Here is a 12,486-nt window from a genome sequence, read left to right on the forward strand (position 1 = left end):
GATGAACTGGAAAGAGGAACATTTCTTTGTTCGCTCATTCCGTGTCTGGAGGGTTTGGGGAAAGACTCAGGTGGAGAGGCCACAGGCTTGTCTTGCCCACTCCCAACCTGGAGAAGGCTCACCCCTGCACCCCACCTGCAGCCCCACAAGATCCCTGAGAATCTGGTCTCACTGATGAGCCTGTCCTTGACCATTGGTGGCATTCCTGGGGCCTGTCCCTTGCTGTTGCATCTCTGCATCCCCAGTAAGAGATGTTTCTTTCCTCTTCCTATAGCAGGAGAGTAGGTGTCAGCAGGTGAACTCCCCGCAGGAACAACTGCAGGTGAGTGGACTGTATGGCCTCCCTCATGTCCCCTAGAGAACCTTCCTTTCCCTCTCTCAGCACCCATTTGGCTTTTCTCCCAAAGGCTCAGATTCAGATCACTGATGTCTTAATGTCCAAAAAGGCACCATTAGAGAGAGCCCAGGCCGACGCTCACCATGTGGTCTGGCAGAAAGCAGGTGTGAATCTGGGCACCCTTCCTCCCTCAACCTGGTGCCTTGGCAGGCCTTTGAGGGAGTCCTTTGGGCTCCATCTTGACCTCTGTTATTCCAGGGGAGTGTGAACATCTGGTGAACTGCCTGTGCTCATGTGAGTGCAGATGAAAGAGCTGCAGTGGAGTCTGACCGCTGTCTCTGCACAACAGAAGGAGGTGGAGAGGGTGAGCCCAGCCACCTGCCCTCATGCTTGCACCTCCACCCCTGGGGGGAAAATGGCCTGAGAGAATTAGATAGACCTGGATGTTCACATCCGAGCTGTAAGTGTTGTTAGCACTTAACCTCTAATACTTTGTATTTCATCTACAAAATGCAGATAATAATAGTAACTCCCTCCTATGGTGGTTGTGAGGATTCAATGGATTGTTAGCATGGTGCCTGGTGACGTGCTCAGTACAGAGTCAAACAATGGTGATGACAGTCATAACAATGGCAACATGACCTGATATCCCTGGGCCTCTGTCACCAGCCGTAAATCAGATCTCTTTCCCTGCCTCTTCCACCTTTACTGAGTTCTTAGTAAAACTAACTGAGAACATGGGATTGGAAATGCCTTGAAAAAGATGTCAAGTGTGATTCAGGGGGAGGAAATGTTACTGCTGAATAGTTGCTGTAGGTGTCACTGTAAGTGTGCCCTGACTCCTCCTTCTCCCTGCCGAATCCTGACTTCACCTTTCTGTATTTGCAGTCGTACCATGACTTGAAGAAAGAGTGAGATGCTCTCCACCTGCACTTGGAGGACAACAGGTAGGAGGGGGACGGTGGAGGGCAGGTCTGGGGGGCTTCCACGCAGGTGATGTTGTGGGAGGTGGGAGGGTACAGGTGAGCATGACGATGTGAACGCACAGGTTTCAACATGTGCAGAGCCAAGCTCTGGCCCCAGCTGTGCCAGTGTCTCACTGTGTGGCTCCAGGCAATTCATTTCCACTCTCTGGACTGTTACTTGTGACTCTTCCTGGGATCCCCTTCCCATGCCATGGTCCTCTGGTTGTGTGGCAAAGTCAGTGCACTGGTCACCAAAGTGGTCTTTTCTGTTCTTCATTCTTTCTATTCTCCACCACCTCTGGCCACAGGAACAATGATGAGGACCACAAGTGTTGCCAGTCCCAACTGAAGAGGAAGTGTCAGGTCCTTGTGATAAGGGAAGGCATCCTTGAAGCTCCAGATGAAGAAGCCTGAGACATCCAGGTTCCTGCCACAACAAGTGAGTGGCTGCAGCACAGGGTTTTGGTTTTATGGGGGCGGGGGTAGAGAGGGAGGTGGCAGCCTGTCTGTTCTGTGGCCGCTTCCTCCATGGCTCATGCCCCTGTGCTCTGGGCAGGTGCACGCTTTGAGGAAGGAGCAGGACCTGCATCAGGTCCAGGAGCCAGACACCTGTTTGGCCGATGTAAGCAGGCAGAAAGGTAAGCGGGGACTGGTGTGGCCTAGGAGCAGGTGGGGGGAAGAGAAAGAGGTGTGCACCAGCAGATGGCAAGTCTGCTCATCTGAGCCTCAGTGTCCCCATCTGCAAAGAGGGGTGGGGTGCCCATTGTCAGCCACCCACAGTTGCCTTGAGCACAAGAATGAGAAGAACTCTATTTGAAAATGGTTTGAATGATTGACCATCACCTGGGCATGAGGAATGACTAGACATTAAGCCATTATCTGGGGCGAGGCTGAATTAGGAGCTGTGGGTCAAGAAGAGGGTTTTGTGCAACTCCAGAAACCAGAATTCCTTATCATCTGATTCCTTTCTCAGCTGAGCCTCCACCCACAGAGCCTCCAGCAGGGCCCAGCGAGGAAGAACAGCGGCTGCAGGTGGAGGCTGAGCAGTGGCAGAAGCAGCTGTAGAGCCTGGTGGGTCAGCTCTGGGCTCAGGTAGAGGACAATGAGGGTCTGAGCTACCTGAACTGGGAGCGGGAGGAGTGGCTGCTGGAGCTGTGGTGGGCTGCTGGCTCTAAGGCAAGCAGCACAGGCAGCTGCCAGAGGGCACACAGCACCACCATGCCACCACCAGCTCGTGCTGTCCTAGGCCCGTGAGCTCCAGGAGCAGCTAGCTAAGCTCTAGACTGGCTTCATCAGGCTGGTGCACCACCTGACCTGCCAGCCTGCCCTCCACACTTGACCCCTGGGCCATTGTTTCCCCACCTGTAAACTGGGGTGGTGGAGACCTCATATAAAATGGTACCTGGGAAGGCACGCTGTGAGCCAGTGCCCTGTGCCATGGGTGTCCAGCTGCATCAGGTGGCCACCGATTGCTTCTCTCCATCCAGACCAGTTGGAACATGGAGGTCACCAGTGTGCTGCAGTCAGGGCAGCATGTGAAGATGGAGCTGGCTGAGAAGTTGTGCCAGAAAAGAAAAGAACCAAAAGAAAAAAGAAAAAAAAAAGAAGAGTTAAACACCAAGAAGAAGGAGAAAACACCCAGAAGAAGAAGAAGACACCCAAAAGAAAAAGAAAACAACCTTAAAAAGTAAGAAAACCCCAGGCAGAAGAAAACACACCAAATAAGAAAACACCCCAAAGAGGAAATCACCCAAAAGAGGAAAACACCTCAAAAATGAAGAAAACACCCCAAAGTAGAAAACACCCACAAGAAGAAGAAAACACCCAAAACAGAAAAACCCCAACAAAAAGAAGAGAACCACAACATAAAGAAACCCCCAAAAGAAGACAACCCCTACAAAAAGAATGCCAAGAGAAGGAAGAAAGATCCCCCCAATACAAGAAAACACCAACAAAAAGAACCCTGCCCCCCCAAGGAAAACCCTAACAAAAAGAAAACCCCCATAAAAAAGGGAAAATAAAAAAAAAAAAAACCCCAAATAGAACAAAGCCCAATGAAAAGAAAACTCCAGGGCTGGCCCATGGCTCACTCGGTGCTGACAACACCAAGTCAAGGGTTAAGATCCCCTTACTGGTCATCTTTTAAAAAAAGAAAAAGAAAACTCCAACAGAAAGAACAAAACCCCCCATGAAAAGAAGAAAAGCCCCCCCAAAAGAAAATTATATCCACATGAAAACAATAAAAATCCCAAAAAAGCCGCAAAAGAAGAAAACCTCCACAAAACAAAACCCCAACAAAAAGAAGAAAACCAAAAGAAGAGTGCCACAAAAAGAAGAAAACAGGCCGGCCCGTGGCTCACTCGGTAGAGTGCGGTGCTGATAACACCAAGGCCCTGGTCATCTTTTAAAAAAAGAAAAAGAAAACTCCAACAGAAAGAACAAAACCCCCCATGAAAAGAAGAAAAGCCCCCCCAAAAGAAAATTATATCCACATGAAAACAATAAAAATCCCAAAAAAGCCGCAAAAGAAGAAAACCTCCACAAAACAAAACCCCAACAAAAAGAAGAAAACCAAAAGAAGAGTGCCACAAAAAGAAGAAAACAGGCCGGCCCGTGGCTCACTCGGTAGAGTGCGGTGCTGATAACTCCAAGGCCCCGGGTTCGGATCCTATATAGGGATGGCCGGTTTGCTCACTGTCTGAGCGTGGTGCTGAAAACACCAAGCCAAGGGTTGAGATTCCCCTTACCGGTCATCTTTTAAAAAAAAAAAAAAAAAAAAAAAGAGGACAGAAAAATACAAATTAAAAAATGCAAAAAAAAAAAAAAAAACCAGAAAAAATACAACAAAGAAAAAAACAAAACAAAACAAAACAAAAAACAAGCAAACAAACAAAAACCAGAGAGAAAATCGAACAAGAAAAAAGAAAGAAAAAAATCATAAGAGAAACCAAAATAAATAAATAAAACAAGAAAAAACAAACAAAAAAAGGGCTGGCCTGTGGCTCACTTGGGAGATCATGGTGCTGACAACACCAGGTCAAGGGTTAAGATCCCCTTACTGGTCATCTTTAAAGAAAAAGCAACAAAAAAGAAAAAGAAAAGAAAGCAGCAGGGTGCTGTTACCAGTAGTCCAGTCTCAGGGGCTCATAGAGGAAGACCAGTACAATTGGTCCCTTGGGCAGGCTAGGCCAGGGGGCCCTAGGGTCATTTCAGGCCAGGGGTGCCCTTAGTGCCAGGCCATGCCACGCAAGGCCAGGGGGGCCTTAGAGGCAGGTCAGTCCAGACCAGGAGGGGCCTAGTGGGGCTCTTTCTTCCTTCCCTCCTTCCTTCCTTTGTTCCCTGCCTTCCTTCCTTCCCTTCCTGCCATCCCTTCCTGTCTTTCCTACCTTCCATTCCTGCCTTTCCTTCCCTCACTTCCTGCCTTTCCTCCTTTCTGCCTTTTCTTCCCTTCCCATCTTACCTTCCTGCCTCTCCTTCCCTTCCTCCTGCTTTTCCTCCCTTCCTTCCTTCCCTCCCTCCCTTCCATTCCTGCCTTTTCTTTCCTTCCTTCCTTTCTTTTTTTCTTTGGGGGCTCTTTCTTTCCTTCTTTCCTTCCTTTTTTCTTTCTTTGGAGTCTCTCTCTCTCTCTCTCTCTCCTTCCTTTCCTTCTTCCTATGTTTCCTTCTTTCTTCTAGCTTACCTATGTCCCTCCTGGCCTGCCCTGCCACTAACAGGCAGGAGGCCCTGGTCTGACCTCCCTTTGGGCCCCCAAGAAAGAAAGAAAGACCCCCCCCCAGGGCACCCCCAGCCTGGCCTGCCTCTAAGAGATCCCTGGGTTGATCTGGCCTGTCCTGCCATTAACAGTTCCCCTGGAATTTCCTGGCCTGCCACTAATGGTCCCTGGCCAGGCCTGCTAAGGGGCCCACTACCACTATGGGTGAGCCTGACCAGGAGTACAGAAGAGACCCACTGGTTGGGCCTGCCTCAGGTCTGCCCTGGCCTGCCTCTAAGAGACCCCCAGGGCAGGGCAGGACAGTCCAGGGGGTCTCTTACAGGCAGGCAAGGCCAGGGTGGCCATAGCACTAAGGGGGCCATGAGCCAGGCCATTCAAAGAGGGTCCTTAGTGGCAGGGAAATCCAGGCCAGATGATCCCTTAGAGGCAGGCCAGGGAGGCTCTTAGCACCAATACAGGCCAAGGGGGCCCAGGGACAGGCCAGTCAAGGGGGGCACTTAGTGGCAGGTGGCCTTATGGCTGTGGTCTGCTAGGTGCAGGCTAATAAAGGGGGGCCCTTTGGCAGAACAACCAGTAGATTCCTTGGGCAGGACAGGCCAGGCTGGCCCTTAGCAGTAGGAGGCACTTCACAGCATGTCTGGCCAGGGTAGCCCTTAGTGGCAGGTGAGGGCACAGGGGCCCTAGGCGCAGGCCAAACCATGGGTGCCCTTAGTGGCAGATCAGGCCAGGACAGAGGTGGTCCAAAGTGCTAGGCCAGGACAGGCCAGCAGGTCCATTGGGACAGCCCAGGAGAAGTCAGGGGGATCCTTGGCTCTGAGCCAGGCTTGGCCCAGCCATCAGTGTCCTAGGGACAGTCCAGGCCAGGCTAGAGAAACCCTAGGGGCAGGCCAGGTAGGGCCAGGGCTTCCTTAGGAACAGGCCATGCCAGGTTAGGGGGCACTTGGGGTAGGCCTGCCTGGCCAGGGGAGTCCTAGTGGCAGGCCAGGCCATTCTAGGGGGTCCACAGAGGCAGGCCATGGCAGAGGTCCCTAGGAACAGGCAAGGCCACTGGGGCTCTTAGTTCCAGGCCAGACTCTAGGAGCAGGCCAGCCAGGGGACCCTGTATGGTAGGCCTGGCCATGGAGGCCCTTAGTGCCAAGTATTCTGTTATAGCCACACAAAATGGACTAAAACAGAAAATTAGTACCAGGAGTGGGGTGTTGCTCATAATAAACACTTGAAAATGTGGAAATGGCTTTGGAACTGGGTGTTAAGAGTTTGGAGGAGTTTGGAGGACTCAGAAGAAGACAAAAAGATGAGGGAAAGTTTGGAATATCTAAGAGACCTATTAAATGGTGATGAGCAGAGTGCTTATGGAAATATGGACTGTAAAGACCATTCAAAGGAGGTCTCAGATAGAAATAAGGAGTTTATTGGAAACTGGGGCAAAGATCACCCTTGCTGTGAACTGGCAAAGAACTTGGCTACATTGTGCCCATGCCCTAGGATTTTGTGGAAATTGGAACTTAAGAGTTGTGAACCAGAGTATTGGGTGGAAGAAATTTATAAGCAGCAAAGCATTAAGGAAGCTGCATGACTACTTGTAAGAGCCTACTCTGAGTTTTGGTGGCAAACACAGGACATAAAGCCAGAATTTAAAAGGGAAGCAGAGTGTAAAGATTTGGAAAATTTGGAGCCTGGCCATGTGGTAGAAAAGCAGAGTGCATTTTCAGGAGGAAAATTCAATGGTGCTAAGATTAACACAAAAGAACGGGATCATCAAAAGAAGGAGAAAAAGGTTCTTAAGGCATTGCAGAAGCCTCTGGGGCCACCTCTTCCATTTCAGGCCCAAAGATCTAAGGAGACAAAATGATCTTGGGGAACTGGATTGAGGAGCCCTCCATGGGCTCACTGTTCAGGGCCACATTGGGAACCTGTTTCCAGCACCAGCATCCTGGCTGCTTTGGCTGCTCTAGCTGTGGCTAAATTGGCCCGAGGTGTGGCTGGACCTGCAGCTTTGGAAAATACAAGCCAGAAGCCTTGGTGGAGTCCACGTGGTGTTAGGTCTTCAGGCTCACAGAATGTCTAAGCTCAGAAGACTTGGGAGCCTCCACCCAGATTTCAAAGGATGTATGGAAAAGTCTGGGGGCCCAGGAAGAGATCTGTCACAGGGGCAGAGTCACTGCAGACAGCCTTCACTAGATCAATGCCAAGTGGAAACATGGGGTTGAAGTTGCAGCAGAGAAACCCCATCAGCATCATGTCTAGTGGAGCCATGGGAGCAGGATCGCCATGGAGACCCCAGACCTGTAGAGCTACAGAGTGGAACGACAGCCTGCGATTGCTGAAGTGTGGTCTGCAGCCAGTAAAGCAATAGGAGCAGAACTGCCCAAAGACTTGGGGACCCAGCCCCCACACCAGCATGCAGAAGACATGGAACATGGACTCAAGGGACATGATTCACCATCTTTGAGATTTAATGCCTGCCCTGCTGGATTTCAGACTTGCTTAGAACCCAATACCCCTTTCTTTTGGCCTATTCCTCCCTTTTGCAATGGGGTATGTACCCTATGTTTGTCCCACCACTGTATCTTGGAAGCAGATAAATTGTATTGATTTCACAGATGGGACTTTGAACTTTGGACTCTCGAGTTGAAACAAGTTAAGACTGTGGGGGATGAAATGAATGTACTTGCATGTGAAAAGGACATGAGTTTTGGGGGACCAGGGGCAGACCATGCCAAATTGTATTGATTAAAAATGGTGGTCAGGTGTGTGGTTCTGGGGGCTTTAAAAGAAGAGCACATGAGAGTCTCTCTGTCTCTGCTCTCCCTGATTCCAGCATCTTGCAATGTGAGACCCCTGGGTCACTGTTGCCACCACCAGATGGACTTTGTACTTCCTAGCCTCAGAAACTAAGCAGTAAATTTCATTTTTTTTTTTTTTGTAAATTACCCAGTTCCAAGTATTCTGGCATAGCAACACAAAATGGACTAAAACAGGGGCCCTGAGGCAAGCCAGGCCAGTGGGCCTACTGTGTAGGTCTGTCCAGGCCTGCCATTAGTGTCAGTGTAGTCATTAGCAGCAGACCTGGCCACGACAGCCCATAGTGGTAGGCCAGGAAAGGCCAGGGGTGCTCTTAATGGGGAGCAGGCCAAGGGGCCCTGAGGCAAGCCATTCGAGGGAGTTCCTTAGTAGCAGGGCAGGCTAGGCCAGGCCAGGGTGTCTTTAAAGGTAGGCCAGGACAGGCCATGGGTCCCTTAGCACCATGCACACCAAGGGGGCCTTAGGGCAGGCCATTCAAGGGGCCCCTTAGTGGCAGGTCAGGTCAATGGGGGACACTTAGAAATGTTTTATCATTTATACTTGACCAGAAATTTTTCTTTTTCATTAAAGTATCAAACTTATTTATGAAATTTTAATAATTATCCTTATTTTTGTAGTTTCTTCAGAATCTACATTTATGTTTTTTTCCACTCCCCCATTTGTGTATTGTTGTTTGAGTCAAATTTAGTTCATTAAAATAAACACTGAAAGTTAATACATGGTTTTTGTTTGATTTTTATTATTCAAATAAAGAGCTTTCAGACTTATTAGTCTGTCAATTCTGTTATTTTCCCCTCTCCTGATAATTTGATTTCATTTTTTTGTGTTTAGTATATCCATTCTCCTATGAATCTGAGGCTTTTTTATTATTTGCTTACCTTCTTATGATGAACAAATAGTTTTAGAATATTTTGATATTTATTGTTTAATAATGACATGTAAGGGTGTGAATTTGCTTTAGAAAAGAAATTTGGGGCTGGCCCCATGGCTCACTCAGGAGAGTGTGGTGCTGGGAGTGCTGAGGCCATGGGTTCAGATCCTATATAGGGATGGCTGGTGCGCTCACTGGTTGAGCATTGTGTGAACAACACCATGCAGAGGGTTGCAATCCCCTTATCGGTAAAAAAAAAAAAAGAAAAGAAAAGAAATTTGACTTTATCTGCTTCGTTTTAGCAATTTAACCATGATGGAATTTAATATGATTTTCTCCTCTTTTCTTTTTTATTCCCAGTTGGGGGTTGGTTCTTTAATCTGTGGATTGAAGTATTATACCCATTTTAGAAAATCCTCAGCCATTACACCTTCAGTGACAGCTTTTGCCCCCTTCTCTCTCCACTCTCAGTCCCCCTCTGAGTCCAGTGAAACATACGCAGTTGTAATGAGGCTCATCCATCTCTGTTTCTTCTGTCTTCCTCAGGGAATGCCCTTCAGGGATTTGGATGGAAATTCTAGTAGGTCACTGGTCAACCATGAAAGACTGTGGCAAATCCACTTGTGACCTTTGGAGGTTTCAGCTTGCTGCTTTAGCACCCACGCCCTGCAGCTTTCAAATGTGGCAAAAATCTTGAGGGACCAATCAGTAGGCCCTGTTCTTCTGGGGAAACATTATCTCCTAGGCACTTTGATTCAGGTAGATTTTACTCTGACTTTTAGGAACACATGGCCTGGCTTCTCAATCCTCCATGTTCATACCCAGAGCACAGAGAATGTCCTGTGGGAAACACCGACTATGTCGGTGCTTCTTGAGTTGTGTGATCTCTCATGCCAGCACCAGCCCTGAGTGACCAACTAATACTTCCCCGGTTTCTCTGTCCCCAACATGGGCCAAGTGTGATCATCAGACCCTGCTGAGAATTAGCACAAGCCCTGCCCTAGAAGTCTCCTGCTCTGAAATTCCAATTCATATAATTCTTGTTTCCTCAACTCTATTATGCCCTCTGGTTTACACAAAGATACACGCTTTGCTTTTTTGTTCAATTTGACATCAGCGTTGAAGCTCTTTTTATTTCCAATAGGTGACTTCCTTAATTTTTATAAAAGTTAATGGTATATGTTTATGTAACTGGCCATAGCCTGAGAGGCTCATAAACAGTTTACTGACTGATATGTAAACATACTAGGAAATTGCTATAAGAAGAGAATGTTTGCTAAAATCAAGCTTTTGTTGCAAATTGCATTATAGAATGTCATCTTGCTTTTCTTACTGAATGTTACCAGCTTCTATTGTTAAACTTGTTAAACTGTACTTAGCAAAAACCCCACCTATGTTCTCTTCCTGTAACTTCCTGGTCTGGAGAATAAATGCAGGAAGAGAACCCCAATTTGGGGTTAATTTCTCAAATGGAAGGAATGACTCACTCTTGAGGGTTCTGGGAGATTAACCCCTTTTCAGGGCTTCTCACTGCTCAGAAGAGATGGGCTTTGAGTAAACTTTGATGGTTCTGACACCCAGGGGAAAAGGGGCAACAAATCCATGGGAGGCAAAGCAACAGGGGAAAGCTTAGTGTCTTCAAAAATGACGCTGGGGGCTGGCCCCATGGCTCACTCAGGAGAACGTGGTACTGCTAGCGCCGAGGCAGTGGGTTTGGATCCTAAATAGGGATGGCCAGTGCACTCACTGGCTGAGTATGGTGCTGACCACACCATGCTGAGGGTTGCAATCTCCTTACCAATCAAAAAAAAAAAAAAATGACGCTGGGAAAAGTAGATACCCACATGCAAAACAATATAATTGGACCTTTATTTTACAACGTATTTAAAATTCACTCAAAATAGATTAAACACTTAAACATAAGAATTTAATCTATAGGGCTGGCCCATGGCTCACTTGGGAGAGTGTGGTGCTGATAACACCAAGGCCACGGGTTCAGATCCCATATAGGATGGCCGGTTAGCTCACTGGGTGAGCATGGTGCTGACACCATCAAGTGTTAAGATCCCCTTACTGGCCATCTTAAAAAAAAAAAAAAAAAAAAAAGAATTTAATCTATAAAACTCATAGAAGAAATTATAAGCTTCACAAATTTGAGCAAATGACCAATATAAACATTTCTCACAAAAAGATATACAAATGACCAACAGCTATACAAAAAAATGCCTAACATCATTAATCATCAGAAAAATGCAAATCATGCAAACCATGCAACCAACAGGAAATTAGTATCAAGAATACACAAGGAACTCAGACACCATAACAATAAAAAAAAAAGTAACCCAATCAAAACATGGGCAAAGGACTTGAATAGGCATTTCTCAAAGAAAGATATGCAAATTGCTAACAGACACATGAAAAAAATAGTATCACTAAGCATCAGGAAAATGCAAATCAAAGCACTTTGAGACATCATCTCACCCCAGTTAGACTGGCTATTATCAAAAAGACAGAGGATGACAAATGCTGGCAAGGATGTAGAGAAAGGGAAACCCTCCTACACTGCTGGTGGGACTGTAAATTAGTGCAGCCATTGTGGAAAACAGTATGCAGGTTCTTCAGACAGCTACAGACAGAACTCCTATACGATCCAGCAATCCCACCGCTGGATATATACCCAAAGGGATGAAAATCACTCCCATGTTTATCACAGCTCTATTTACAATAGCCAAGAGTTGGAACCAACCTAAATGTCCATTGTCAGATGACTGGATAAGGAAAACGTGGTAAATGTATACAAGGGAATACTACTGTGCCATAAAAGAGAATGAAGTTCTGCCATTCACAGCAACATGGATGAACTTAGAGAACATTATCTTAACCCAGGCAGAAAGAGAAATACTGCATGTCCTCACTCATAAGTGGGAGCTAAAATAAATAAATAAACAAATAAAATATAAAAAAGAAAGAGAGAGAGATACAACAATCACAATAACATGTTGAACTTTCAACGGGAGAGAACATGTAAGGTTACCAGAGGTGGCAAAGAGGAAGGGACAGAGGGATTCAGTGAGAAACTGGCGAAGGGCCACAAAAAAATGATGACATTGTGTACTGTTGAGTACACAAGGATGACTTAACGTGTGAAAATCAATCAATAGAATACATCACATTTACATAATAATGGGCGATAACTACATACACCTTAATCGATTTTTAAAAGTATTTGACAAAACTCAACACTATTTAATGGTAAAAACACTGAACAAACTAGCAATAGCAAGAAACTGCCTAAACATAATAGAGACCGTATATGAAGGAGCCACAGTGAACCTTCCTCACTGGTGACAGACGGAAAGATTTCTCGTGAAAATCAAGAAAAAGGCACAGTCGTCTCTTTCACGCTTCTGTTCAACAGGACACGGAAGGACCAGCCAGAGCAACGAGGCAAGGGAACGGGGGAAAGGCTTTAACTTGGGAAGAAAAAATGAAAATTACCACCATTCACAGATAATTTGATCTTACAGGTAGAAAGACTGAAAAGTTTCACAAAGTAAATGTCAGAACAAATAAACAAATTCACCAAAGTCGCAGGATATGGTGTCCACACACACAAATCAGGTGCAATCTACACACTCACGGGGACAATCAGAAAGACAAGTATGACACAACCGCATTTACAACTGCACCAAAAAGAACAAACTGTTTGTCACCGTAGAGCGGGGCGCGGGGGCTGTGGCCGCCGCCGTCGCTTGGTCGCCGTGGGTCTGCGGGCGGCGGGGGCGGCGGCGGCGGT

General features: G+C 46.9%; 1 pseudogene; it reads left to right on the forward strand.

The window, feature by feature from the left end:
* The first annotated feature begins 1,702 nt into the window (after positions 1 to 1,702).
* LOC103607823 overlaps positions 1,703 to 12,486 on the forward strand; it is a 13,279-nt pseudogene continuing 2,495 nt past the window's right edge.

Source organism: Galeopterus variegatus, unplaced genomic scaffold (assembly GCF_000696425.1).
Source record: "Galeopterus variegatus unplaced genomic scaffold, G_variegatus-3.0.2 Scaffold7741, whole genome shotgun sequence".
Taxonomy (NCBI): Eukaryota; Metazoa; Chordata; class Mammalia; order Dermoptera; family Cynocephalidae; genus Galeopterus; species Galeopterus variegatus.